The sequence below is a fragment of the Panthera onca genome, chromosome B3 (assembly GCF_046562875.1).
Source record: "Panthera onca isolate mPanOnc1 chromosome B3, mPanOnc1 haplotype 2, whole genome shotgun sequence".
In the NCBI taxonomy this organism is placed as follows: domain Eukaryota; kingdom Metazoa; phylum Chordata; class Mammalia; order Carnivora; family Felidae; genus Panthera; species Panthera onca.
Genome location: NC_138344.1, coordinates 40,601,740 through 40,627,292, shown reverse-complemented (window position 1 = coordinate 40,627,292; position 25,553 = coordinate 40,601,740). Strand labels below are relative to the sequence as shown.

General features: G+C 38.7%; 1 protein-coding gene across 17 annotated transcripts in view; it reads right to left on the bottom strand.

Annotated features, from left to right (window-relative positions):
• Positions 1–24,695, bottom strand: part of CSNK1G1 (casein kinase 1 gamma 1) — a 168,265-nt gene extending 143,570 nt beyond the window's left edge. For 4 of the 17 annotated variants that reach the window (XR_009605933.3, XM_081795853.1, XM_060618319.3 and 1 more), the window contains exon 1: positions 24,359–24,689. The gene's annotated coding sequence lies outside the window, so the exon portion shown is untranslated. Of the gene's footprint in view, positions 1–19,841; positions 21,977–24,358 lie in introns of those variants that run through there. The other 13 variants (XR_009605934.3, XM_060618323.3, XM_060618322.3 and 10 more) reach the window with 8 other exon arrangements.
• Between the last annotated feature and the right edge of the window lie 858 nt (positions 24,696–25,553).

Here is a 25,553-nt window from a genome sequence, read left to right as displayed (position 1 = left end):
TTATTTTTGAGAGAGGGAGAGAAAGAGTGTGAGCGGGGGAGGGACAGAGAAAAAGAGGGAAACACAGAATCCGAAGGAGGCTCCGGCCATCAGCAAAGAGCCTGATGCAGGGCCTGAACTCATGAACCACGAAATCATGACCCGAGCCAAAGTCACTTAACTGATGACTGAGCCACCCAGGCACCCCTACTAAGTTTTAAGACTAAATGTTTTTCTTCTTGAATCAAAAGTCACTTCTCCCAGCTGTTGGTGCATTCAGCTCTAGGAGCACCTTTAATTTGCTATGAGCAAACCTGTTAGTAAAGTTAGGTGACTTCGTGAAGTCAGAGGAGCATGCTCCTGTAAGCTTCAAAAGTATACTCTGAAGAAAAGAGCATGAGTTTTAGGATTCATGCTTTTAGAATACATTCTTCCTAGCCCTCACTCAAGTTCTCCACTATCAATGAGAATATATGATACTCCTAGGGATATAAAACTACAAAAGTTCGTATGGGTATAAAACTGTGATTGGATAGGAGCACCTGGCTGATTCAGTGGGTGGAGCATTTGACTCTTGATCTTGGGGTTGCGAGTTTGAGCCTGAGCAAAAATCAAGAGTCCAACACTCAACTAATTGAGCCACCCAGGTGCCCCCAAGTTAATACTTCATAACTCAACCTCCCAACAATAAATTGAGGCTTATTACAAAATAAGTCATAAAATGTTGGGGGAAAAAAAGAATTAAAACTTAAATTTTTTAACCAAAGAAAAAGAATTCAGGGCACCTGGGTGGCTCAGTTGGTTGAGTGTCCAACTCTTGGTTTCAGCTCAGGTCATTATCCCACGATTCATGAATTTGAGCCCCGCATTGGGCTCTGCACTGACAGCACAGAGCCTGCCTGAGATTCTCTCTCCCTCTCTCTCTGTCCCTCCTCCACTCTCTCTGCCTCTCAAAATAAACTTAAAAAAAAAAAAAAGAAGAAGGAAAAAGAAAAAAAGAAAAGAGAAAGAAAAAGAATTCATTGTCCTAACTTGGCCCACATAAAAACAAATCTCAACGGCCCTGAAATCAGTACTGGTAAGTTCGGCAACTTAGAAAGATTTAAAGTATGTTTAGTAAATGGGCAGCAGTATTTTAATACCAAGGATGTAAACCTTAGTTTAATCATAGCTGAGTGCATAAAGAGGTTTATGCTGTCAGTACTGTCCTAGCAAGAAGGACACAGCACAGCCTTACATACCAAATGATTAAAAATGTTCAGTTTAAGAAAAAAATACTAATACATAACTATTTATACACTAAAAATATAAAATGTTTTTATTTACTATTTATCATACATTAAGTAAAATGTTAAGTCAAGATTTATTTAATTTATATTAAATATACAAATATAGTAATAATGTAGATGCATTTCATGAAATACTTGTGTTTAATCATTCTCAATTTTTTTAAGCTTATTTATTTATTCTGAGAGAGTATGCATATGGATGGAAAGACAAAGAGAGGAGAGAAGAGAATTCCAAGCAGGCTCTGCCCTGTCAGTGCAGAGCCCGATGTGGGGCTTGAACTCACAAACTGTAAGACCATGCATGAGCTGAGCTGAAATCAAGAACTGGACGCTTGGGGAGCCTGGGTGGCTCAGTCGGTTAAGCATCCGACTTCGGGTGGGGTCATGATCTCCCAGTTTGTGAGTTCGAACCCTTTGCTGACAGCTCAAAGCCAGGAGCCTGTTTCAGATTCTGCGTCTCCCTCTCTCTCTGCCGCTCCCCGCTCATACCCTGTCTCTCTCAAAAAATTAATGAACATTAAAAAAAAAAAAAAAAAAAGAGCTGGACACTTAACTGACTGAGCCACCCAGGTACCCCTCAGATATTTCTACAGTAAATACTTAGATCCTACTTTAACCATATTAGTCCTTACCTCCCTCATTCAACAATCATCTTGATCACATGCCCATTTTTTAGATCTTAACGTTTTTATCTTTTATGCGCTCAAAAAGGACTATTATGACATTCTTCATTCAGTAAGTTATACTGAAAATGCTGAATTTAAAACCAACAATTTGGGTATGTTTTAGCTTGAAGAGTTTTTTTTGGTTCTTTCTTGTATCTTGTATCCGTTTCTCTCCTCAGTATTTTCACATTTGCCTTTAAATCCTTCAACTTTTTGGGGCACCTGGATGGCTCAGTCGATAAATCTGACTTTGGCTAAGGTCATGATCTCACAGTTCATGAGTTCAAGCCCCATCTGGGGCTTGCTGCTGTCAGCCTCTTGATGCAGAGCCCGCTTTCGATCCTCTGTCCCCTCATGCTGCCCCTCCCATGCTTGCTTTCTCTCAAAAATAAATATTTTCTAAAATCAAAAAAGAATAAACATTTAAAAATCCCCAAAAAAATAAATCCTGCAACTTTTTAATAAATGTTTTTAAAGTCCTTGAGTACTAACTCTATCATCTTAGCATTTCTAGGTCTGTTTCTATTGCCTGACTTTTGTTCTAGTTATAGATTATACTTTCCTGCTTCTGTGCATATCTAATTAGCTATTAGGATATTTAATAATATTCAGGATATTGTTTCCTAGAAGGTCAGAAGAAGGTACCTAGAGTCTCCTAAGGTACTGTAATGCTCTGTTTCTTTACATGAGTGATGGGAATGCAGTGTTCACTTTTAGTCTTTAAACTATACATGACCCTTTATATGTATGTACGTTGTAGTTCTTGAAAACATATCGTAAAAATAAAGCTGGTTACTTTGAAGAGATTCAGTAGGAAATCTAAAAAAGGAGGGGAACAGGGGGGCACCTGGGTGGCTTAGTCAGTTGAGTGTCCGACTTTGGCTCAGGTCGTGATCTCACAGTTCGTGGGTTCGAGCCCCGCATCGGGCTCTGTGCTGACAGCTCAGGGCCTGGGGCCTGCTTCAGAGTCTGTGGTCTCCTCTCTCTGCTCCTCCCCTGTTCACACTCTGTCTCTCTCTCAAAAATAAATAAAGATTAAAAAAAAAAAAAAAAAAAAAAAGGAGGGGAACAGGGAAGAACATCACCAAAAATGGCAGAGTAAGGAACTCCAAGGGCTTCACCCCTCCACCAAAAAAAAAAAAAAAAAAAGCAACAAATAAGCCGGCAAAGGCTATCAGAATCAACTTTTGCAGAACTTCGGAATCTAATCAAAAACTTAAAACAATAAGGGAAGGCTTTGTAAAGAAAGAAGCTGCTACATTGTAATAAAAGAGTGTCAGCGTTTTAAATCACCTGCCTCTCATCCTCTACTCCCCAGTTCAGCAGGGCAGTGTGGATGGCAGCTGCGTTCCTGGTGCAGGTTGATAGTCCCAAGGGAGAAATACAAACCTTAGTCTCCCAGAACTGTGATTGAATGTTATGACCTGAGTGGCAGCCAGCTTCCTGGAAGACTGGCACAAGGACTTTGCCTTTGCTTTGCCTGACTTGGAGCATTCCCAGAGCAAGCAGCCTGGGTGGGGTAAAGGAAAATAGGGAAGGAAGAGACTGAGAAAGGAGGTATGTGGGGAGAAATGGTCTGTGTAAGCTCTGAGATGTAAAAAGGAATCTAGAAGGATATACCTATGCCCAAGGCTAGACACATGCACAGAAAAGGCCTAAGAAGACCCTAAGCTTTCACTTCTAGCTTACCTTCAGGCTCCACACAAACAGGGAGTAAAGGGTAAGGGAGGGTTGTAAACAGCTTGGTCTAGTGTTAAAGGAATACCCAAACACGGAACCATTTAGTCAAAATTGAGAGTATTATTTTCTTTTTTGGGTTATAGGTATTTAAGGAAATTTGGTCAAAACATTAGTAGACTATTAAGCTAATGAAACATAGACTTCAAGAGCCACACATGACCAAGAATACACACTTTACAAAAATAGAAAATACACGAAACAACAACAAAACAAACAGTTAACACACAACAAGCTGCAACAAAAACCCCCGGAAAGGAGAGGAAATCTGATGTCTAGAGTTGATCCATAATAATAATCAAAATGTCTAGTTTTCAAAAAAAAAAATTATGAGGCATACAAACAAAAAATAAAATCGGGCTCATTTGCAGGAAAAAAAGAAATATAGAAAATGTCGCCAAGGAAGCCTGGGCAAAGGAAACCACAAAGAACTAAGGGAAGCCAAGAAAACAGGATCTTACCAAGTAGAAAATATCAATAAAGAAATCAAATTGAAGGGGAGGGTCAAAAAGAAAACAATCAGATTGAAATTCTGGAGCTCAACAGTATAGTAAGTGAAATAAAAATTAACTGAATGGTTCAACAGCAGATCTATGCAGGAAAGAGAAAAAAAAAATCAACAAACTTGCAGACAGGTCAATTAAGATTACCCAGTCAAAGGAAGAGGAAATAATGAAGAAAATGAATAGAACCTAACAAACCTGTTGGACCCCGTCCAGTGTACCACTATAACACATGCTAGGAACCCCAGAGCAGGAGGAAATGGGTAGAAAGAGTATTTGAAGAACTAATGGCTGTGTATTTCCAGAATTTGATAAAAAACCTGAATCTATACATCTAATCAACCAATTCCAAGCAGCATGAACTCAAAAGGATCAACACCAAGACACATTATACTCAAATTGTGAAAATACAAAGAACCTTGAAAACAGGAGGAGAGAAGAAACTCATTACATACAAGGGACTCTCCATAAGATTAATAGCCAATTTCTCATCAGAAATTATAGCAGCCAGAAATCAGTGAGATAACTTATTTCAAGTGTTCAAAGAAATAGCCAAAAATTCTATATCCAGCAAACCTTCTTCAAAAATGAAAGAAAAATTAATAACATTCCCAGAAAAATAAAAGCTAAGAATAATCATCACTAGCAGATCTGCTCTACATGAAAAAAAATTTTGAGAGAGAGGGCACAAGTGAGCAAGGAGCAGAAAGAGAGAGGGAGAGAAAGAATCCCACAAGGGGAAGGAGAGGGAGGGAGGGAGAAAGCAGAGCTCATGCTCGCCCAAAATGGGGCTCAAGGTCATCTGAAGTGGGGCTTGAATTCACGAACTATGAGATCATGACCTGAACCAATCAGATGCTTAACTAATTGAGCCACTCAGGCACCCCCCACTTCCTTTTTGAGAGAGAGAGGGCACAAGTGAGTGAGGGGCAGAGAGGGTGAGAGCGCTCTATAAGAAATTTAAAAGAGGGTTCTTTAAGGCTGAAATGAAAAAGTACTAGATAGTAACAATCATACAAAGAAATAAAGAACAAAAATAAGGATAGCTACACAAGTACATATTATACAAACTACTATTATTGCATCACTGGTTTTTAACTCTTTTTTGGCTTACATGATTTGAAAGAAAAATGAAGTAATATGTTTTTATAACTAAACATCTATTTAATGGGAACACAGTGTATAAAGATGTAATTCTAACACTAACAAAATGGGGGGTGGGCAGAGCTAAATAGGAGTTTTTGTGTACTGCTAAAACTAAGCTGAGATGTAAATTCAAACCTGACATCGTAAGACTGAGATGCTAGTTATAATCCTTAGAGTAACATCAAGAAAACAACTTATAAATATAAAGAAGAAGAAGAAGAAGAAGAAGAAGAAGAAGAAGAAGAAAAGAATAAAGCAGTACACTAGACAAAACAGTAACTAATTGCAAATGAAAGCAGTGATAAAGGACCTGAGAAACAAAAAATATATATAAAACAGAAAATAGCTAAATAGCAGAAATAAGTTCAATATAGCAAAAACTCCCTCCTTTAAGTTCCTTTAAAAGTAAATGGATTAAATTCTTCATTTAAAAGAAAGATTAGTAGGGGCGCCTGGGTGGCTCAGCTGGTTAAGTGGCCGACTTCGGCTCAGGTCACGATCTCACGGTCCGTGAGTTCGAGCCTCAAGTCGGGCTCTGTGCAGACAGCTCAGAGCCTGGAGCCTGTTTCAGATTCTGTGCCTCCCTCTCTCTGACCCTCCCCCGTTCACGCTCTGTCTCTCTCTGTCTCAAAAATAAATAAACGTTAAAAAAAAAAAAATTAAAAAAAATAAATAAAAGAAAGATTAGTCTAGTGGATTAAGAACAATCCAACTAAATGCTGTTTACAAGTCACCTGTTTATATCAAAAGACAAAATAGTTTAAAAGTAAAAGGATGAAAACAGATAGACCTATCAATTATAAACATAAACACACCAAACAATAGTTACAAAATATATGAAGCAAAAACTGACAGAATTAAAGGGAGAAATTGACAATACTACCTTAACAATTAAGAGACTTCCACTCCATTATCAACAATAGATAGAACAATCAGAAGATAAATAAGGACATAGAGTATTTGTACAATACTATAAACCAATTAGCCCTAACATATACAGAACATTCCATTTGATAAAGCAGAATACATATTTTTCTCAAATGTACATGTAACATTCTCCAGGAGAGATAATATGTTAGGATACAAAACAAGTTTCAATAAATTTTAAAAGACTGAAAGCATACAAAATATCATTTATGATAATAGAATGAAACTAGATATCAATTAACAAAAGAAAAACTGGAAAATTCACAAATAGTAAAAACTGAATAACATCATCTTAAACAACAAATGGTTCAAAGAAGAAATCACAAGGAAAATTAGAAAATACACAAATTAAAACAAAACACAACACACCAAAACTTATGAAATATAGTGAAAGCAGTGTTAAGAGCCTAGGTTATAGATATAAATGCCTGCATTAGGGACGCCTGGGTGGCTCAGTTGGTTAGGCGACCGACTTCATATCAGGTCATGATCTCGCAGTTTGTGAGTTTGAGCCCCACATCGGGCTTTGTGCTGACAGCTCAGAGCCTGGACCCTGCTTCAGATTCTGTGTCTCCCCCTCTCTCTACCCCTTTCCTGCTCACGCTCTGTGTCTGTCTCTCAATAATGAATAAACATTAAAAAAAATTTTTTAAATGCCTGCATTAAACAAGAAGATCCCAAATTGATATCCTAAGTTTATACCTCAAAGAACTAGAAAAAGAACAAGCTAACTCCAAAGCTAACAGTAGAAAAGACATCAAAAGGTTAGAGGGGAGATAAAATAGAAAATGAAACAATAAAATCAACATAATCAAAAGCTAATTCTTCGAAAAGATCAGCAACTTGACAAATTTTTAGTTAACGTGACCAAGAAAAAAAGACTTGAATTACTAACTTCAGAGATGAAAATGGGGACCATTCTACAGACCTTAAAAATGGAAAGGATTATAAAAGAAAACTATGAAAAATTGTACACCAATAAGCCAGATAACCTAGATGAAATGGATATGGTCCTAGGGGCACCTGGGTGGCTCGGTCGGTTAAGTGTCCGACTTCGGCTCAGGTCATGATCTCGCGGTCCGTGAGTTCGAGCCCCGTGTCAGGCTCTGTGCTGACTGCTCAGAGCCTGGAGCCTGTTTCAGATTCTGTCTGCCTCTCTCTCTGCCCCTCCCCTGTTCATGCTCTGTCTCTCTCTGTCTCAAGGATAAATAAACGTCAAAAAAAAAAAAATTAAAAAAAAAAAAAAAAAAGAAATGGATATGGTCCTATAAACATGTTACAAAGTACCAAAACATTCCAGAAGAAATAGAATAGTTGAACGACCTGGGACAAGTAAAGACTGAATCACCAGTCAAAATTTCCCACCTAGAAAAGTCCAGGACTACATGACTTCACTGGTAAATTCTACCAAACATTAAAAAAATAATTAACAATCCTTCTAAGACTCTCTCAAAATCCAGAATAGAATTATTTCCTAACTCATTCTGTGAAGCCAGGATTACCTTGATACCAAAACCAGGTAAAAACATTCCAAGAAAATTACAGACAAATACAATGTAAAAATGCTCAACAAAATACTAGCAAACATAATCCAACAGCATATTAAGAGGATTACACATATGACAAACAGCTTTATTCCAGGTGGGTCAACTAGGAAAAATCAATCAATATAATACACCCATTAAGGAGAAAAACCATATGATCATCTCTGTTGATGCAAAAAAAAAAAAAAAAAAAAAAAAAAAAAAAAATGCATTTCACAAAATCCTACCGTGATAAAAACACTCAAACTAGGAATAGAAAAAAACTTCTTCAACATAAGAAAAAAATGTTATGAAAACCATAGAGTTAGCATACTCAATGGTGAAAGACTGAAAGCTTTGCCCCTGAGATAAGGAACAAGAGCAGAATGCTCTCATTTGCCACTCCTATTCAATGTTGGACTGGAAATTCTAGCCAGAGCAGTTAGGCAAAAAAAAAAAAAAAATAAATAACATCATTAAAAAAATTATTTTAAAGGAAGGAAAAAGCCATCCAATTTGGAAAGAGTAAAACTATCTATTACAGATGACAAGTCCTATATAAGAAAACCTAAAGAATATATACACAAAAATTATTAGAGGTAATAAACAAATTCAGCACAAAAGTCAGTTCTATTTCTGTACACTAGCAATGAAATAAAAAATGAAAAACTTGAAAATGAAATAAAGAAAACAATTCCGGGACATGGGGGTGGCTCAGTCAGTTAAGCGTCTAGCTCTTGATTTCGGCTCCAGTCATGACCTCCTGGTTGGGGAGATTGAGTCCCGAGCTTGGTATTCTCTCCCTCTCTCTCTGCCCCTCCACTACTTGCACTCTCTCTCTCAAAATAAATAAATAAACATTTATTTAAAAAAAGAAAATAATTCCATTTATTATGGCATCAAAAAAATATATACCTAGGAATCAATGTCTAAGAAGGTATAAGCATTGTACACTAAAAACTGGAAAAAACTGAAGGAAATGAAAGAAGACCAACATAAATGGAAAGATACCTTGTCCATAGATTGGAAGACTTAATATTGTTATGGCAATACAACTCAAACAATGGACAGAGTCAATGCAATCCCTGCCAAAATCTCAATGGCCTTTTTTTTCAGAAATAGAAGAGCTGTTTCTAAAAGTCATATAAAGCTTGCCCGTTTCTGCTGACATGTGAAGATCATGGAGCCGTGGTTCTCTTCCTTACAACAAGAAAACTGAAAGACAAGACCTCTTCTTAGATCCACCAGAGAAATGAGGTCACAGGATAAATCACTGTCCTGAAAACTGGAGAGAAAGGAGTACAGGGAGAAACAAAACCTAGGAGCAGAAACCCATGCTGGAGGTATTATTTCTTTTCACAAACCATACATACAAAGACAAAATAGGATGAATATCTAAACTGGTTATGGCAAAAAACCACCAACCCAGAATTCTCTATCAGTGAAATTATCCTTCAACAGTAGAGGAGAAACTTTTGCTTTCTCAAACAACAACAGAGGGAATGTGTCACCAGCAGACCTGCCTTGCAAGAAATATCAAAAAAAGTTCTTCAGAAAGAAAATGACAAAGATAAAAAACTTGGATCTAGGAGCATCTGGGTGGTTCAGGTGATTAAATGTCTCTCTTTTTTTTTTAATTTTAAAAAATGTTTATTTTATCTTATTTATTTTATTATTTTTTTTTTTTGAGAGAGACAGTGCGAGAGCTGAGGAGGGGCAGAGAGAGAAGGAGACACAGAATCTGAAGCAGGTTCCAGGCACTGATCTATCAGCACAGAGCCCGATGAGGGGCTTGAACTCCTGAACCATGAGATCACGACCTGAGCTGATGTTGAATGCTTAACCAACTGAGCCACCCAGGCACCCCTAAAAGTCTGACTCTTGATTTTAGCTCAGGTCATGATACCAGGGTTGTGGATTGAGCCCCGCAACAGGCTCTGGACTGCACATGGAGCAGGCTTAAGATTCTCTCCCCTCCCCCACCCCTCTCCTCCACTAGCACTTTCCCTCTCAAAATCAAAAACAAGTAACAAAAGTAACAAAACTTAGATCTACAAAAAGACCATTAGAGAAGGAATAAATGAAAGTAATTTTTTTTCTTTTTCTTAATAGATATAACAGCTAAGTATTGGTTCAAAATACCAATAGCAACAATTTATTAGGTGACTACAGCTTGGATAAGTAATCACAAAAATGTTATGAGAGACAGGAAGGAGGAATTGGGACAACTGTTGTAAGACACCAACACAAACCATAAAGCAATATAGTGTTATTTGGAAGTAGACTTAGATTAGTTATAAATGTATAAGGCAAACTATAAGGCAATCACTAAAAACATTTAAAAATTCATATGCAATTGCAAGGAACAACAAATAGCCAAAACACAATCTTGGAAAATCTTGAAAAACAAAATCAGACTTGTACTTTCTGAAATGATTTTAAAGTCACCACAAAACTACAATAATTAAACCAGTGTGGTAGTGGCACTAGACACATATATAGATCGACAAAATAAGAGTCCAGAAACAAGCCTATTCATCTATGACCAACAGATTTTCAAGAAGAATATGCCAAGGGCATTCACTGGGAAAGATCAAACAGTATTAGGACAATTGGATACCCACACGCAAAAGAATAAAGCTGAACCTTAACCTCATACTGTAAAACTCGAAATAGATCAAAGATCTAACTATATGAGCTAAAAGTATCACACTCTTAGAAGATAGACAAATGGAAGCACCTGAGTGGCTCAGTCAGTTAAGCATCTGACTTCAGTTCAGTTCATGATCTTATAGACTGAGCTCTGCATCAGGCTCTCTACTGTCGGCACAGAACCCGCTTCGCATCCTCTGTCCCCTTTTCTCTCTGCCTTTCCCCCACTCACTCCCCCCTCTCTAAAATAAAGAAAAAGAAAAAAAAAAAAAAGAAAATTCATTAAAAAAAAAGTGGGGCACCTGGATGGCTCAGTCAGTTGAGCAAGTAATTCTTGATTTCCGCTCAGGTCATGATCCCAGAGTTATGGGGATAAAGCCCAATACAGGCTTCGAGCTGAGGGTGGAGCCTGCTTAAAATTCTTCTCTCCCTCTGCCTCTCTCCCCCAGTCATACTCTCTCTCTTCTCTAAAATTAAAAAAAAAAAAAAAAAATGGGAATGAAAACTGGTGCAGCCACTCTGGAAAACAGTATGGAGGTTCCTCAAAAAACTAAAAATAGAACTACCCTACAACCCAGCAATTGCACTACTAGGCATTTATCCATGGGATACAGGTGTGCTGTTTCAAAGGGACACATGCACCCCCATGTTTACAGCAGCACTATCAACAATAGCCAAAGTATGGAAAGAGCCCAAATGTCCATCGATGGATGAATGGATAAAGAAGATGTGGTATATATATACAATGGAGTATGACTCGGCAATCAAAAAGAATGAAATCTTGCCATTTGCAACTACGTGGATGGAACTGGAGGGTATTATGCTAAGTGAAATTAGTCAGAGAAAAACAAAAATCATATAAATTCACACATATGAGGACTTTAAGAGACAAAACAGATGAACATAAGGGAAGGGAAACAAAAATAATATAAACACAGGGAGGGGGACAAAACAGAAGAGACTCATAAATATGGAGAACAAACTGAGGGTTACTGGAGGGGTTGTGGGAGGGGGGAATGGGCTAAATGGGTAAGGGGCATTAAGGAATCTACTCCTGAAGTCATTGTTGCACTATATGCTAACTAAATTGGATGTAAATTAAAAAAATAAATAAATAAAGTTAAAAATAAATAAATAAAAATAAAATAAAAAAATAATAAAAATTTTTTAAAAAGGTACAAAGTAACAGATTTGGTGATAACATAGAAAAATGAAAACCCTAGGGGCACCCGGGTGTCTCAGTCAGTTAAGCTGATTTCGGCTCAGGTCAGGTCATGATGTCATGGTCGTGAGATTGAGTCCCCAGTCAGGTTCCATGTGGAGCTCTGCACTGGGCTACATGCTGGGCTTGCTAGGCTCCATGCTTAAGATTCTGTCCCTCTCCATTCCTCCCTCCCCCTCTCCAAATTAAAAACCCTTGAACGTTGCCAGTGAGAATCTAAAATGGTGCAGCCACTGTGAACAACAGTTGGCAGTTCCTCAAAAGCAAAATGTAGGGGCCCGTGGCTGGCTCAGTCAGTAAAGCATCTTGATCTCAAGGTAGTGAGTTCAAGCCTCATGATGGATGCAGAGATTACAAAAATAAGTAAGTAAATAAGCTTAAAAAAAAAAAAAGGTTTTAAAAAAAAAGTTAAATGTAAAATTACCACATGAGCCAGCAATTCCATTCCTAGTTACATAACCAAAAGAATTGAAAACCAATACTTAAACAAAAACTTCTACATGAATGTTCATAGGAACACTATTGACAATAATTAAAAGATGGAAACAACTAAAAACATCTATGAACTGATGAATGGACAAACAAATGGGGTATATCCATACAGAATATTTTTCAGCCATAAAAAAAAAAATGAAGTACTGATACATACTACAACATGGATGGACTTAGAAATCCTTACGCTAAGTGAAAGAAGCAGAAACATTTTATATGATTTCATGTTACAAAATAACCACAATAGGTAAATCCAAAGAGAAAGAAAGCAGATTAGTGTTTTCCAGGGGGTACGGAGAAAGAGGAACAGGGAGGAACTGCTTAATAGGTTTGGGGTTTTCCTTTGGGGATGATGAAAATGTGTTGGAACTAGATAAAGGTTATGGTTGCAAAACACCATGAATGTACCAAATGCCACCAAACTATACACTTTAAAATGGTTACTTTTACAAAAACGAACTACTGGGACCTCATCAAAATAAAAAGCTTCTGCACAGCAAAGGAAACAATCAGCAAAACTAAAAGGCAACCGAGGGAATGGAAGAAGATTTTTGCAAACAACATATCAGATAAAGGGTTAGTATCCAAAATCTATAAAGAACTTATCAAACTCAACACCCAAAAAACAAATAATTCAGTGAAGAAATGGGCAAAAGACATGAATAGACACTTCTCCAAAGAAGATATCCAGATGTCAACCAACACATGAAAAAATGCCCAACATCACTCATCATCAGGGAAATACAAATCAAAACCAAAAGGAGATACCACCTCACACCTGTCAGAATGGCTAACATTAACAACTCAGGCAACAAAAGATGTTGGCGAGGATGCGGAGAAAGAGGATCTCTTTTGCAGTGTTGGTGGGAATGCAAGCTGGTGCAGCCACTCTGGAAGACAGAATGGAGGTTCCTCAAAAAACTAAAAATTGAACTACCCTAAGACCCAGCAATTGCACTACTAGGCATTTATCCATGGGATACAGGTGTGCTGTTTCAAAGGGACACATGCACCCCCATGTTAGCAGCACTATCAACAATAGCCAAAGTATGGAAAGAGTCCAAATGTCCATCGATGGTTGAATAGATAAATAAGATGTGGTGTATATATACAATGGAGTATTACTCGGCAATCAAAAAGAATGAAATCTTGCCATTTGCAACTACATGGATGGAACTAGAGGGTATTATGCTAAGCAAAATTAGAGAAAGACAAATATATGACTTCACTCATATGAGGACTTTAAGAGACAAAACAGATGAACATAAGGGAAGGGAAGCAAATATAAAAGCAGGGAGGGGAACAAAACATAAGAGACTTAACTATGGAGAACAAACAGAGGGTTACTGGAAGGGTTGTGGGAGAGGGGATGGGCTAAATGGGTAAGGAGCATTAAGTAATCTAATCCTGAAATCATTATTGCACTATATGCTAACTAACTTGGATGTAAATTAAAAAAAATAAATTAAAAATAAATAAAATGACTACTTTTATGTCACGTGAATTTTACCTCAATAAGTAAAGTAAGAGGGTACTGAAACTAATAACATCTTATGAAAACAATTACCCAAATATGTCAAGTTTTTGTACTATTTCTTACTTCTCAACTAAAAATAAAACTGAAATACTTCTTTTTAAAAAAAATTTTTTTAATGTTTATTTATTTTTGAGAGAGACAGAGACAGAATGTGAGTAGGTTAGGGGCAGAGAGAGAGGGAGACACAGAATCTGAAGCAGGCTCCAGGCACTGAGGTGTCAGCACAGAGCCCGACGTGGGCTCAAACTCGTGAGCTGTAAGATCGTGAGCTGTAAGATCGTGACCTGAGCCCAAGTCAAATGCTCAACCGACTGAGCCACCCAGGTGCCCCTATTTCTTTTTTTTTAAGGTGTTTTTTTTTTTTTCCATAATCTCTACCGTGGGGCTCAAACTCACGAGCCAAGATCAAGAGCTGCACACTCCTCCAAATGAACCAGCCAGGCACCCCAACACTAAGATATTTCTTTTTTTTTTTTTTTTTTAAGTATACTTCACACCCAGCATGGGGCCCAAAAAGGCCTTCAACTTACGACCCTGAGATTAAAACCTGAGTGAGGGGCGCCTGGGTGACTCAGTTGGTTAAACGTCCATCTTCGGGTCAGGTCATGAATTCGAGGTTCATGCCTGCTTGTGGTTCTCTCTCTCTCTCTCTCTCTCTCTCTCTCTCTCTGTCCCTCCCCCACTCACTCTGTTCTCTTAAAATAAATAAATAAACTTAAAAAAAATGCTCCTGACTTTTTTCTAAATCACAATATTTCTCTGGAGATAAGAGTAGTATTATATATAGGGGGCGCCTGGGTGGCTCAGTCAGTTGAGTGTCCGACTTCAGCTCAGGTCATGATCTCACAGTTCCGTGAGTTCGAGCCCCATGTCGGGCTCTGTGCTGACAGCTTGAGGCCTGGAGCCTGCTTTGGATTCTGTGTCCCCCTCTCTGCTCCTCCCCTGCTCACACTCGGTCTCTCTCTCTCAAAAATAAATAAGGATTAAAAAAAAATTTTTTTAAAGAGTATTATAGAAAGCTTCTCAAACATAATTTATTCACAGACTTATTTACTATAAAATCTAAAAGATTAAAAAAAATTTTTTTAATGTTTATTTATTTTCGAGAGAGAAAGAGAACAAGCAGGGGAGGGGTAGGGAGACAGGGAGACACAGAATATGAAGCAGGCTCCAGGCTGTCAGCACAGAGCCCTAGGCAGGGCTTGAACCCACGAACCATGAGATCATGAGCTGAGCCAAAGTCAGAAGCTTAACGGACTGAGCCACCCAAGTGCCCCTAAAAGCTATTTTTTAAAAGCTGGATGAGGTGGCTAATTTAGACACCATGAGCAAAAAGTTCAAACAAAACCTGAAAACTCAGCTATCCCAAATTACTTCAAACTTTATACCTATAAAGCACAATACAAAAATTTCCTTTAGTTATTTTTCACAATCACTTTTACAAAATAGTTTCAAGTTTTCTGACTTGCCGTGTTACCCAGTGTAAGCACTATTTCCCTTCTGACAGGGACTTCCCTTTGCTATCTGACATTTAGGATTAAAACTTTTCTGAGTCAATCTTCTCCTTTATTTCTTGGTCTCCAGATATTACTAGTTGTTTCTTCAAAAGAGGCTTTAGAGGTTAGAGATACTTGAACTTGGCATCCTGTGTCTACCACTTACCAACATGTGAATTTCAGAGCTAGCTACCTTTCTTGGCCTCATTGCCCAATCTGTAAAATTGTAGTAATAGCCACACAGCAGTGGTTTGTTGTGAGAAAAAGGAGACAATGTGTCCAAAGCAGTTAGCATACTGCCCATGACATAAACAAACTGTCATCACTGTTATGACTATTCTGTGTTCTCACCAAAAATTCGCTAGAACAGGCCTTGCCTGATTGTATCATTAGATTATGTCTGTACCTCCTCAGCTGGCTTTCTTCATTCATATCTTTTAGTATCCCAAAGGATTCTGCACATCACCATCAGATTTGCCTTCAGACATACAAATGCATGCTGTTACTCCCCCAGCCTAAAAAACCTTCACTGGGTCCCTACTTATTGCCAACATCAAATCTAACTTCCTCTGCCTGCCTTTCATTACCCTCTATTAACAACTGTTCTCAAACTTTTGTGTACATCTGGAATGTTTGTTAAAATAGATTGGTAGACCCCACCCCTACAGTTTCCAATTCAGTAAGTCTAGAGCAGGCCACAAAATTTGCATTCATAATAAATGTTCAGGCGATGCTAATGGTGCTGGTTGAGGAACCACACTTTGAGAAGTCCTGCTCTTACATATGACCCCATTCTGCCTCCTTAAGCTTATTTTTTTCCTACTCCCTAACTGGCCCACACAGCTTTGGATTAGTCTTTTCACAGGCTGCACCCAATTCCCCCTCCCTGCTTAGCTCTACTGCCTGAAAACACTTTCCTGCTTACCCAAATCGTATCTATCTTTTAAACCTGTGGTTCCCAGCACTGCCTGCACATTATAATCACCTGGGAAAGCTTTTTCACAAACTATGGACTCACCACCCCTGAGATTCTGATTCAACTGATTCTGGGAAAAATTTCCCCAAGTGATTCTAAACAGCTGCCAGAGCCAAGATCCACTACTTTACCTTCAGTCTGATTTCCATTAGAATTATGAACTGAATGTTCTTCCCTCCTAATTCCTACAGTATTCCCAGATTATACCAGGTTTGCACCTAATTACTTATCACATTGTATTACTCTCAACCTTCCATTTTAAGTCTTGTTTTTCCAAATAAATATTATTATCTTCAATTTCTATATTCCTAAAGCACAAGTATGGTGAATACACAGTAGGAACTCTGTGGTCACTTCTTCATTGACTATGGATTCAAATTAGAAGTCAGAGCTTTAAACTATTTCTAATTTATCCCAATTAGGAAACTATGCTCTCTCTCTTTCTCTCTTTAAGGGGAGGGAGAAAGAAGAGTAACACTTTAATTTTTTTAACTTTATTTATTTTGAGAGAGACAGAGACAGCGTGAGTGGGGGAGGGGCAGAGAGAGGGAGAGAGAGATGATCCCAAGCAGGCTCTGTGCTGCCAGCACTAAGCCCAACATGGGGCCCGAACTCACAAAACTCTGAGATCATGACCTGAGTCGGACCAAGAGTCGGACTCTGAACCAACTGAGCCACCCAGGCACCCACCTCTTTTCTTTTTTTTTAAACACTATTTTGCAATAAGCTTATTTTGTTATGGTGATCATTTAACTCTTTCCCCAATAACTAAATTGGAAAGAAAAATACTAATGTATCAAATGCTGTGGAGAATAAAATGATTAATAGCATCATAAATGGCTTCACAATTGCTTCCTTACAGCAAATAGCCTTTTTTGAATTCATTAAAGACTGTTTCAAAACAGTTAAAGAGAATCAAAGCACACATATTTAAAGATGCTGAAGCTCTGAATAGTTCTATGATTTGTTTTCTCAACAGATGTGCATCCTTCAAGCCCTGAATTTACCAGATGCATATTAAATTAATCCATACTTTTAGTTTTACATAACACTCCACTCTAGCTTTATACAGTACCACATACGGCAGAATTCCACTGTTGCTTTATGACATTAAATATTAACAAATTATCTCCACTGTGCAAAAAAAAATACAGTAAGATTCATTTTAATGCAGCCGAAAGTGTGCTTACTAAATACAAGCTATAATATCTTTGTTATTTTTTAATTGGCCGATTTCTATCTAAAATGTGAAAAACGACAAATTTGCTCTTAACTAAAGATCCAGTGACACCGGTACTTTAAGAAATACACACTCAACATTTCAGAAATTAACTAGGAATTCAACCAAAATCTTGAATTCACTACGTAGTATAGAATTTCTAGAAAATGTACTTCTTATAAAATCATAATTTCTTCATTCACTAAAATGAATGAACTTGTGTACTATAAAAAAAGATGACTGGACTGGGGGTCTGGAGATACGTGTTCCAGTCTGACTCTTCATAGCTAGATCATCTTGAGTGAGTCACTTAGTTTCCCTGCATTTCAGTAATCTCCACTAAAAAGTGAAAGGGTCTAACTAGACCATCTCTATGTTTTCTTTTAGCTTTATGATCCCATAATCTATGAAAGTCAAGAAACACAAGCATTAACTAGATGGATCCCATTAAAAACAAAGTGAGCTTACACCCTGATTGATTTGGAGAGCATCTATCTCTACAAAGTGTAAGTGCTTTCACACAGATTGTCCCTTGGGTCTATTATTAATTAACTAGGTGAAAAAGCAAATTAAAACCTACCAAATATGGAGTTTTTAAACAGTTTTTGCATCATACCTCAGATAACCAGAATATCTGAAGGTCAAAATACCAATTAAGATTAAGATGCTTTGGATAACGTAAGGTGTCCTCTAAGTCCAGGAAAGGATAGTTAATAAAGCGAACTGAAAGTGAATTCTAGTTAACAAATACAACTTAGAGGGCACTTGGGTGGCTCAGCCAGTTAAGCATCTGACTCTTGATTTTGGCTCAGGTCATGATCTCAGGATTTGTGAGATTGAGTCCCATGTCAAGTTCTGGGCTGACAGCAAGGAGCCTGCTTGGGATTCTCTCTGCCAGTCTCCCGTTCACACACATGGTCACTTGCTAGCTAGCTCTCTCTCGCTCTCACTCTCTCTCAAAATAAATAAACATTAAAAAAACAAAAAGCAAAAAACAGGTGCCTGGGTGGGTCAGTCAGTTAAGCGTCACACTTCAACTCAGGTCATGATCTCACAGTTCATGAGAATGAACCCTGCATTGGACTCTGCACTGACAGAGTAGGGTCTGCTTGGGATTCTCTCTTAGTTCTCTGTCCTTCCCCCCACCCCATACGTGTGTGTATGTGCTCTCTCAAAATAAATATAAAAAAAAAAACAACAGATTTTTAGGGTGGTAAAAACTCTTCTATATAAAACTGTAGATACATATTATTATGAGGTTGTTAAAACCCACAGAACTATATGACACAAAGAGTAAACCTTAACGAAACTACAGTTAATGTTATCAATATTGGTACATTAATTGTAACTAATGTACCACACTAACAAGAGATGTTAATAATAGAGGAAATGGAGGGAGTGCAGTTTTGTGGATAAGGAGAGATATGGAACTCTATCTGCTCAATTATTCTGTAAATCTAAAACTGTGAAAAAAAAATATTTGAATAAAAAAAACTGGGCATCCACATCTCAAACAGTAGACATCACTACTTTAGGCTACAGAAATTTGAGAAAAATTAAAGAAATTAACGTGAAATAAAATCTAATTTAAATCAATTTATATAAATTTAAAAAAATTTATTTCAATCTCATTGCCTTTTTCCTGGCATTGGTTATATCCCTGCTCACTATCACTTACATGAGAGAGTGACCTCTAGGAAATGGAGAAAAAGTCCAGCTAGGAAGCTGCTTCACCACAGGTATGGTTAGCAATTTGGGATGAAGAATTAAAATGAGATCCAGTGATTATCATGGGTGCACGTGTGCACACGCACACACATTTTCACGTGACTCATTAATACCAGAAGACAAAACGTATTTATAAGCTTATTAAGAGGAACATAAATGCATGGTATTTATTCAGAGGCCCGTAAGTCCTCAACACCCCTTTTTCTAGGTTAGAAAATGTAAGCCAGGGGCGCCTGGGTGGCGCAGTCGGTTAAGCGTCCGACTTCAGCCAGGTCACGATCTCGCGGTCCGTGAGTTCGAGCCCCGCGTCAGGCTCTGGGCTGATGGCTCAGAGCCTGGAGCCTGTTTCCGATTCTGTGTCTCCCTCTCTCTGCCCCTCCCCCGTTCATGCTCTGTCTGTCTCTCTCTGTCCCCAAAAAAATAAATAAAAAACGTTGAAAAAAAAATTTAAAAAAAAAAAAAAAAAAAAAAAGAAAATGTAAGCCAAAGGGGCACCTGGGTGGCAGTCAGTTAAGCATCTGATTCTTGATAATGGCTCAGGTCATGATCTTGTGGGTCATGGGATTAAGCCCCACATCTGGCTCCATGCTCAGTACGGAGCTTGGGATTTTCTCTCTCCCTCTCTCTCTGTCCCTCCCTTGCTCCTGTTCTCTCTCACTCTCAATATAAGTAAGTAAACTTAAAAAAAAAAAAAGTGTAACCTATAGAAATCAATGTGGGTCCAATGCTATTGTTCCTTGGAAAATTTACCTGTTATTTTGATGAAGCCATCAAACCACGTTGTTTTGACAGGCTTACCCGGCACCTAGAGGTGTTGGTAGTACCAAGTCCTCTTGGATGGCAAAGGCAATGGCTACCTGTTCAGTCAGCTTCTCTGGCCAAGGCAAAATCCAAGAGAATATCCCTTTCCCCAATATGTCTACGCCTCCATTGTGATGGGTTAGCAATTATTGAAGAACAATTCCCATCCCTGACACCCCAGCCCTTGCCATAACTACATTGCACACTTGGAGCTTCTGGTGAGGAACAGACTAAACGATACAGGGGCAGTCCATCAGTGCTCTTACAATACCAGAATATTCCTGCTGCAGATAAAACATGGCTCTCTTCTATCCAGATTGGTCTCTCTTCAGGCCATGTCTCAGATACTACACTGGTACTACTTTATAGTTTCTCAAAGATGCTTCGGTATTTCTGGTCCATGCCAGGTGCCAAGTACTATAACCTAAACAAGTTATGGTCTTTTCCAGCTCAGTAAACCCAAAAGCCTATCCTCAGGATTTATTAAGATCCAAACTGAAAAATGGCAAGTATGCGCCCTATGAAGTGTATGGTGCCATTTAGATGAAAACAATAGCAGCTGGTATATGGTAAGGCCAAACTCCCTGCTGAAAGCCTAAGTTTAAATAGACTTATCACTAAAATGAAAAAATCCTCAGCAGAAACTTCTCTTCTGTAAGTGGCAACATCAAGGACTAAAAAATATTTATTCTGTAACTCCATTACCCAATTTTTTTTAAAGCAACTTCCACCAACAAGTATTTCTGACAAAAATGGTTTATTAAGTCAATGATGACCAAGATACAAGAAGCTACTTAATAGTCAGGTAGTTTAAATTACTTTTAACCATTGTCTGTGATCTTTTTGTGTAACTCAATATAAACATGCAAGTTCTATTAGTTATATGTTCACTGATATAGCTGAAATTATATAAACTAAATCTACTGAGGATTTTTAGTTTTGAAAAATAATCTGTTGAATTCAAAGCCATAAAACACGAAGGGGTGAGGGAATAAGGAATCTGAAACAGATGGCATCTGATTTTTTTTTTTTCCCTGAGTCCATCTTGAACACAATCCCAATAATGTCAAAATCCAATTTAGCTCTCCAAATAAGTAATCCACATACTTAAAATGGTAATTCTGAAGTAAATTCACTTTTTCCCCCTCCCAGCGTCTCAAAGTTTCTATCTTAGGCAGAAATGAGTAGAGATAAGAAAGATGTTAAAAAGAGAAAAACTATCATTCCACAAATTCTACAGTTCTTTCATGAAAATCTACTTCCACTTATCTAAAGCCATTGAAGCAGTTTCTACCAAGACTGGTGATATTAAAGTTTGTCTGTGATATCAACCGTTTTTTTCTTTATACAGTGATTATTTATCCTTATTAGAGACCAAATCATATCTGCAGAAAGTAATATACTTTAAAATAGGAACAAGCTCTGGAAGAATATTCATTTGGTTTGAGTAAAGCACTGTTTGGCATTTTTAAAACATTTCCACGGTAACTCTTTCACTACTAATTTGGCAGCACTGATAAAATTAACTGTACTTTGTTCCTTACTCGATTCTCGTATGTGGTATATAAACCTTCCCAATCTTTCCTCAAACTTTTTGAGATCATCCAAGAGATGTATACTGAAAAGGGTTTAGTCATTTTTTAGATTTCCTGACAAGCAAATTTCCTAAAGGACAACTGCAAAGATCCTTGGAATGACCACATACTTTGAGTAGAAAAGCTCACTGAGAAGTGTCCTAATGGTCTGTATATATCCAGCCATTTTTCAATTGGACCAACATTTATTTGGTGCCTGTTATGTAGCTGCAATGGCAGATAAAATTTAAGATAGTATTTCTACTTCAAAGAGCATGCAATATAGTTAGAGAGTTGTTTTTTTTTTTTTTAATGTTTATTTATTTTTGAGATCATGACCTGAGCGGAAATCAAGAGATGGGCGCTTAACCAACTAAGCCACCCAATGCTCCATAGAGTTCAGACTTTTATTTAAAAAAAAAAAAAAAAAAAAGTTGAACTCTGTGAACAGAGACACGGGAAAGAAATTTATTTGAAAATTTCTCTTAAAATATGTAAAACCTATAAACCACTCTAAAAAGTGATAATGAATTACCAACTTTATGCCCACTTTCCACACATAAAAAATCTTATTAAAGCAAATGATTTGACTTATACTGAGTATAAAGTACATTTAAAAATTATTAACTACAGCTTACATTACAAAGCAAAATATATTATTTGGTAATCTGATATAATGGGTTATGTGTAACTGTATCATTTTAAATCTATAAAGTGATCAACATAAAGACAGTTTCTGAGATTTAGTTCTACATTCTCCTCATGAAGGCTTTAAAGGCAGAAATTCATTCCATTTTCACTTGTTTTACAGAATTACACATAAGAATTCTATAAGTACTGCTAATAGTTTAAGTCTAATTAAGATGAGTCATGCTACTGATGTTGATGTTAATCTTAAAATCGCAACTATTTTCTAGTTTATGCCCCAATTTTAATTCTCTGCAGAGACATATGAACTTAATCAAAATATCTATGTGTTGTACATATGGAAGTGATGAATTACTATATTGTTCACCTGAAACTAAAATAATACTGTATGTTAACTAACTGGAATTAAAAACTTTTAAAACATTTATATACATTACTTTTTTCTTAATGTTTATTTGTTTCAGAGAGAGAGTGAGCGAGCAGTGGGAGGGCAGAGAAAGAGGGAGACACAGAATCTGAAGCAGGCTCCAGGCTCTGAACTGTCAGCACAGAGTCTGACACAAGGCTCTAACTCATGAACCAAGAGATCATGACCTGAGCCGAAGAGGGCAGCTTAACCAACTGAGCCACCCAGCCTCCCCTGTACATTACTCTTTAAATATCTTTCTATCAATCTACACTAGACACATTACAAATCTGAGAAAAATCTGAGAGAAACAATATTGCTCACTTCAGTAAGTGCATATACTGTCCTTTATTTAGAGTTTACAGAAACATCTGATCATTGAATTTCCTGCTACTTATGATCAATTTCTAGAAGCCATTGAAAGCCCTGTTGTATACATATGCTTTTGCAATATTATCCATTCACTTCCTGTCTCAAACCTCATTCCACAAAATTGGGCTACCTTGACTGTGTGAGATTAATGATAATAACTGATCTTTCAGTTAGAAGGTGCTTCCATTTGAAGTGGACTGTTCTTTAAATACAACACACACACACACACACACACACACACACACACACACACTCTTAAAATACTGGTAAAATTTTTTACTCATTCTGCTTACGAAGAAACTAAATCTCTGGTAGGTCCCATGACTTGCCCAAGGTCAACAACTAGCCAGTGGCATAGTCTGGGTTCAATCCCAGATTTACCTATCTCAAAGCCAATACTTCCACTTGACCACAATTATCTCCTTAAAAGATTAAGAGACAGGCTCAAAAGCAGAGCATCTAGTCTCTGAACGTTTACCTATCTATTCTGGGACGTCTATTACCATAGTACCTACAATTCAGTCGCTAATTGAAATATAAATGAAGAGGGTCTTTCTGCTTCATTTAAACTAGAACAGGCTTATAGGCAGATAAGAAACAGATTGGAAAAAGAGGCTTGCCTCAACATGTCTCGCCTAGACCTCTATATCTATATAGTTCCTCCAACCTATTTTTTACAAACATGCATATCTACCAAACAAGGCTATACCCGACTAGCCTGTAGTTTGGTGCTTTTCCGTACTGCACTTTTCTAAGACAATTTATACCAGATTCAATATCGAGCTGGGATACCTGGTTAAATATGCCATTCTGGCACTTTCCAAACATTTGAAGTATCATTTAGGGGCAACGAACCCAGTTCCACCCTCTCATATAGGTTGTGATGTTTGCCCACTTGGGGGTACCGCTCCGATAAGGACTCTGGGGCGAGAGAGCAGTAAAGGAAGAAGTGGAAGAAGCACACGGAAGTTGGGTGGAGAGAGGTCTCCTTACCCACTCTTCTGCCCTAGCTCAGCCAAGGGCGGCTCCCCGCGGTGCCCAGCCGACTAACAACCCCCCACAACCCTGAAAGCAGTGCTCCGTTTCAGGAGGGTAGGCAAGGGAAGCAAGGAATTGCCCTAACCACTATGACGAGGTCCATGCTCCCCTTTTGGCCCGAGGATGCTCCCCCTTTCAGAGCGAATCCTCCAGGGGGCAAACTCCCGGTCCACTCCGGCCGAACTCTGCATCCGAGGGGGCGCCTCCTCCACAACCTCGAGCTGGCCACCCGACACTCTCTGCCAGCGGGGTCCCCCAAATCCTCCATTCCACCCCCGCTAGCCGCCACAAACACGCCGGCCTGCGCCCCACCCAGGATCTCCGCCGGCCCCCTCCCCAACCCGGAGAAGGGCCCCCCACCAGCCCCTACAGACACGCACACCCTCAGGCTCCTGCCTCCCGGACCCCATCGAAGCCGGAGTGAGTACCTGGTCCGGCGGTACTCAGAGGCGCAGAAGGGGCGGGCTCGGTCCCCTCCCGGAGGCTCCGAGTGCTTCCCTACCCACCCGCAGCGGTGGCTCCTCTCTTTCCCAGGAGCGGGAGGGAGGAGAGGTGCGGGAGGGGAGGGGGAAAGCGAGGAGCCGAGGGGCTATAGAAGCCGAGCCGGAACCACTAGTGCTGGCCCCACCCTCGGCCGGGCACAGAGTACCCTGGCGCTCCCGATAGGACGAACTTAAAGCAGGCAGTGAGAAATGGACACCATCACTTCCGGGTCATCCAGGCTACGGCCCCTCCCTAGCAACCGCGTGGGGTTGCTAAGCGGAAGTACCTTCAAAGACAACCACCCCCATTTCTTTTGGGACTACCAGAAGGTAGCTAGGAGTGGGTGCTCATCTTTGGCGACACCCTTTTACCTTTTGCTCCTGGTCTTAGACGAGACACACTCTTAGGTACCAAAGACACGCAGCCCAACTTGCTTTTCCCTTCAGCTGCGGCACCCCCCGCCAATCTCCAGCCACTGTATACACCTGCTCCCTCCCGCCTTGAGTCCCAGGCCGACCTATTGGCTCTTCCTAAGGCTCTGTCTGGTCCCTTGTAGGAGTTATTTTCTGGCGATTTAGCAAGCATCTCCCTCTTGTGGATTTTCAGTTATGTTTCAACTGGGTTTTAAAAAATCTTCAATGCTACGAAAGCTTTTTCAGGCACTTGGTTCTCCTGTGACAGCCTCTGAAACCGAATGGTGAGAAAAGTTTTGTCTTCACCTCTCTTCTGTGAGGATTGCATACGTTTGTGTACGATCTGGAAATAACCTCGCTTAAATGGAGGAAAAACAACGATTGGCTATCAATCGAGTAGAATAATTCTGATCCTTAAAAATGAGAAAAGGTCAAAAGAAGCCAGTAATCAAACTGGGGAAGGAGGAAGACGTTTAATCCTCCACTCAAAATAAACTTTCATACCTACACTGTGGAGAAGGAAAATGTTAGGAGACCTCATTTATTCTTCTGTCAGGGTGATCTGGGTTTTGAAAGTATTTGAGGAAACTATGGGCTATCATAAAACCCAATATGATTAATCATATCTTTAGAAAATTGACCCGTAACAGGGGTGTGTTGAGGTGGTTTAGTGGGTTAAGCATCTGACTTCCGCTCAGGTCGTGACCTCACAGTTTGAGTTCCAGAC